Consider the following 5,754-nt stretch of genomic DNA (forward strand, 5'->3'; position numbering starts at 1 on the left):
ACATACGACCTATTCTCAAAGCAATCTAGAAATATATTCAAATCTTGCTTATCTTTTCAAAAGGACCTAAGTAACATTTTTTTCATGAATTAATTTGAGTATTGCAATCAAAAGCTTTCATGTTGTTCTGTTGATTGCGCTATTCAAATTAATTCATGAAAAAAATGTTACTTAGGACCTTTTGAAAAGTTAAGCGAGAAATGTTTATTTAGGAACAGTTTTTATATGATTTGAGCATAATTTTTGAGTGGACGAAGGGTTTTTACTTGTAATTCATTAAAAAACCGACAAAGACATATTTTATCCCATTGATATTTATTATCAATTCACTATTCAGTGCAAATCCGAATTATAGCCGCTAACAAAGTTGGATTTTTCTCACAATTCGTACGTTAAACCTAACTTCGGAAGTGGTGCGCTGTTTTCATTTGGTGATGTGCTATACAGCGCACTACTTCCGAAATTAGGTTTAACGTATGGATTGTGAGAAAAATCCAATTTCAATAGCGGCTATAATTCGATTTTCTACTGAATTTATAATATGTTGAATCTCCTGTTTAGATTATGTAGTGAAAAATGATTTGCCTCTCTTGTATATTTGGTTTTTACAGTTCTGACGAAATCGCAATTTATCCCAAAGGGTCCCCTCTTGGGGAAAAATAGCAAAAAAAAATGCAAAAAGCAAAAAAGAATGCTGTTCAACTCTTGTGCGATTTGATTATTTGTTTTAAAATAAAAGGCCCCAAATCTCAATTGCTTTTATATTTTCTTGTTCTGTTCCATTTCAATGACATAATTGATAATTCAAATCTACTGTAACACAATCACTGTTACCCAAAAAGCCATATAGAATCAGCATAATAGTTTATCGGGAAACACGGATTGGCATAAATTCTTTCACGGCAATCCACATTGCCGTCGTCATTCATCACAAGCTCCTAATCACATTAATTTATTGATGGATTAATATCCCAACAAACAACGACAAGCTACAAATAAGCATCTAAGTTGAATTATTGTTTATTTGTTATCTTCATAGCTGAATAAAATAGATGCTGAATAATTCGCTTGACAGATTTCATCTCAGCATTTGATTCAACTAATATTCGACTTGGCCTATTTATTTGTTTACCACCTTTATTTGAGGTCGAACTAACGTTTTAGTTTTATCACATTTCAGCATATTGGGAAAGTTTGTCAATGTGCTGAACTAATGATTTTCAAAATTCTCTGTTCGACTATGTTCGAAAAGGTGGTCGAATTGAGTTTGAATAGTAGATTAATAAGCAAGCATTAGACAACCTTCTTAACCGTTGTCCTTCTTAACCATTGGATTTCACCTTTACCGATATATCGCACAGTGGAAGAAAACATTATAATAGTTTATGCTTTTTCCGTTCGAAAGAAAATCGCGATGGCTTGAATTGATGATATTTGGATAAGAAAATATTAATTTATTTTCAAGCCATTGTTGGATTCATTATCAAGAATACTCAGGCTTCGTATATTCGTGGGGCAATACATAATTGTTTCGTGATGCATAATTGATTCCAAATCTATGAGCTGTTGGAGATTATAACGAACAAAATTGCTGGAGCAATGTTGAAAATTCATGCAGTTGTTGTTAAGTTGTGCGAAACGAACACAAACAAATTCATAAAAATCGACCATATTGCATGTCTGTTACAGATTTCCTATGTACTAGTTGTTTTTTATATGTAAATAAATGTCGATATGTGTCGTTATTGACTCGCTGCATTTGTGGTATTGATGGCACAATCATATCGCAACCGGTTACTCAGAGATTCCGAGCAAGGTCGAACATAAATTAATAAACCCCATCATTGGAGACGAATTTTATTTTATCGTTTTGACATTATTTTCTTATATTTTTTCCCAGTGTTGAATGGTTATCACTGGCTAAACAATGGTTGAAATAAAAATCTTGTACAGTTATTAACAAACTGTAGTTTGACAGATTGACTAGTTGATTAAGAGTCCAATTATGATTCATATTCAGCCACACGATTATTTATGTTTTGCAACGAGTAAGACATAACTTACAAATCAAGGATGGCGCGGATGGCAACGTTACCGGCAGATGATCAAATGTTAGCAGTTCGAGACCCGAGTTAGGAAAATTTTAAAATGATTATATGAAAATAGCAATTGCAATACGTTTAATGGAGATCTGGATGATGTTACTCTCAATGCGTTATTATTTTCGAAGAATTTACATGTAGCTGAATTAAGGCTAAGTAAAATGCTTATTAGAGGTTTAACGAATCAGGTAATAAAACTGTTTTTTAAAATGAGATGTTGTAGCTGTATAACTTCTCCAAAATTGTGTGAACAAAGCCTGAACATAAGTTGCGATAAGAAATAGTACAGACATAATTCAACCCAGTGCTGAACTGAATCATCACACTGATGTTAGTTAAACTAGTGAATGTTTGTTGGGAGTCATTTTAGTCATTAAACAATTAACAGAAGAAACGTCTGATTTCCCCCATAATTCATAAAACAAATTCAGTATTTAAAATATGTCTGTTTCTGCCAGCTGATAAAAGTGCGAATTGAAAACAAAACAGATGATAGGGATTAAGTTCTCACTAATACCATTATACTGACTCCGAGACTGACTCGATCCCGATTCGTTTTTCGTTCGGTTATTCAGAGTCGGGGTCGGACCTGACCCAGGTTTAAAACCGAAAACGACATAAATATTGTCTATCCAGAATAAATTTATACCGCTTTTTATATTGTACGTTTACTTGCTAGGGGGACACGGTCGTTTAGAGTAGCCGTTCCACCAAGTGTTCGTTATTAACGCATTTGCCCAAAAGTACACGTGGCGCTCCCCACAGGAAACGACGCACCGCGCTTTTTGCTGCCCGTATACTCGATTCTTATGAGGAGATAACATTGCGGCGTTTCCTAAGGTACGGTTGTTCCTGCGCTTTTGGAAACATTACAACAGCCGCGCGGTGAATCGTATTGACAGCACCCTACAATAAAGTAGTCGCTAGAGTATTCGCTGTTGGTTTGAGCGAGACAAAGTAATCGTCAAAAAAATTCCAACCGGCAATCTGAGTGAAAGAGCGAATATTTGTTTACCGGGAACCAACCATACCCATCCAGTTAGCGAGCCACAGTTGTCCCGGTCCTGTGTTTTAGCTAGCAAGGGGGTCCTCCACACACCATGCCGCACACCATGCAAGTACAATACAGCAACTAGGTCTTCTCTGTCTGAACGATTTTCAACTTCCAGCATCGAACGACGAGCGGACGAGACAAACTGTTACCACCAAAATGTGGGTGGCATCAATTCTTCCATCGAAGAATATCGTCTAGCAGTCACTGATCAGTGCTATGACATCGTCGTCATCACCGAAACATGGCTCAAAAAGAACACGCTACCTAGTCAGGTGTTCGATTCTGGATATGAAGTTTTCCATTGCGACCGGAGTCATTGCAACAGCCGAAAAACTTCCGAAGGAGTTAAATCAATCCTACAGCCCAGAGCAGTCGAAGATTCGCCGTGGGAATGTCTTGAGCAGGTCTGGATGTCAATCGAGCTGGGCGAAGGTAAGCTGTTTCTTTGTGCAATATACATCCCACCTGATCGAACTCGCGATATTAATTATGTCGTCGATAATTGAGGCTGCTAATTCTATTGATCACATTGTCGTACTTGGTGACTTCAACGTTGCCAGGTTCTCGGTGGAACACTCTCCCAACGGCTTCTCTTTTCCGATTGTTGGTCTCTCCGTTCTCCACGCTGGAGCTACGAAGCTTCTTGATAGTTACAGTTCAGCCACGCTACAACAGATCAATTCCATTGCTAATGAAAATAATCGCTATTTGGACTTCTCTAGCGATGAAGGGACATACACATCCGTAACTATAGCTCCATCGCCACTAGTTAAGCTGGTTACACATTATCCCCCGTTAAGGTGGTTATACAACAAAGCCACAAATCGGCCATCTTGGAAACCACGTGCTTTTTCTAGTGATTTTTCAAGAGCACGAATTGAGAGAACCACAACGCCCATGGGGATGAAACATCCGTAGATCGTTTGCTTACTTATGCTGAACAATCGACTTTAATTTCAGCATTGTACGAAAACTATTACGGTAGATTTGAATTTTTGGTAATAAGAGTAGAAAACCGTGTGGTGAATTTGAAATTCACCACATGGCTTGATTGTATAATCACCTTAACAGTTTCCATCGACCACAGTTTGCCTCATGATGTCGTGGTTTTTCCGGTTTCATTTTACTACGACCACCGATTGTGGGTCGAACACTCAGCTTTATCAATATCGATGAAATGGTAATAGTCAGAGCCTCTTTAAAGCTGAAATCGTCCTTCAATCCAGTGCCAGACAGTTTCCTCTCCTCCTTTCTCAAAAGACACATATAAGACTGATGACTTCTCTGCTATGCATCTTTCGTAGGTCTATTGCAAATGCATTTTTCCATTCTGTTGCAAGTCAGCGAACATGTTTCCGGTCTACAAGAAGGGAAATAAACGAGACAATAACCGTGGTATCACTTTTTTGAGCGCTGTTTCGAAACTATTCGAACTCGTGGTCATGGAGCCACTACATGTCAATTATAAGCAAATTATCAGCGATGACCAGCATGGCTTTATGTCTGGACGTTCAACAGCTTCAAATCTTCCTATATAACGGAAAGTATGGCCAGTCGTGCTCAAACTGACGTAATTTATACTAACCTGTCTGCTGCCTTCGACATGGTAAACTACGATATCGGGATTGCGAAAATGGTTTCGTTGGTACATGTCAGGTCGAGAGCTAAGTGTTATCATTGGACATGATCAAGCACCTCCGTTCATTTCCACATCAGGCATCCCGCAAGGCAGCCATCTGCGACTTTTGATTTTTATCCTGTATTTTAACGATGTGCACCTCCTTCTAAGAACTCCACGACTATCCTACGCTGATGACCTCAAGATTTATCTACTGAAGGATCAACTGAAGATTGTATTTTGCTTCAGCAACAGCTACTAGTTTTCGATGAATGGTGTAAATTAAACCGTATGCTAGTCAATCCGAAAAAATGTTCGGTGATCTCTTTCTCATTTCTTTCTCGCTCTGAATTCCCATATGTTGAAGCGACGTATGTAACAGTGAGACTCCAGTAATAGAAATTTATGCATACGTCAATTCGTAAAAAGATTGAATTAAAGAATTTTAAGATTTAAAATCAGTAAAATCGATGCATATTATATAAAGTCGCGTGTGATTGTCATGTTGTATTAAAAACCTCGTTTTGTTACATACGTCCTTATAAAAAATTATGCTTGATATCACTTGGCGCGTAAAATTTTCCTGTTTTCAATGCAAAAAGTAAACAACATTGACGCTTGTCAAAACGCCGCAATTAGCGAACGGCATTCGTTAGTTGGGGTGAGGTCGTGCCCCAATTAGCGAACGATCACTGATGTATATGGGAAACAAAAATTTGGGAACCTCTTGTAAACGATAAGTTTTCCTCCGCAGCTTTTTTGTTTACACACATTATAGAGATGAGTGACGTTTAGCGCTCGCACACTAATGTGCAATTCGTCATGTGTAAAAACATGTTTGTTTTCCTTCTGCTCATAGCCTCAAAAATGATCGGGTCATCACAATGATTTCAAAAGAGTAAAAAATATATGGAAATATACTCATTTTTACCCAATCTTTGCTGAGTTGCACCATCTAGGAGTGTTTGTTTTCCTTTTAT

The sequence above is a fragment of the Armigeres subalbatus genome, chromosome 2, assembly GCF_024139115.2.
Source record: "Armigeres subalbatus isolate Guangzhou_Male chromosome 2, GZ_Asu_2, whole genome shotgun sequence".
Classification (NCBI taxonomy): domain Eukaryota; kingdom Metazoa; phylum Arthropoda; class Insecta; order Diptera; family Culicidae; genus Armigeres; species Armigeres subalbatus.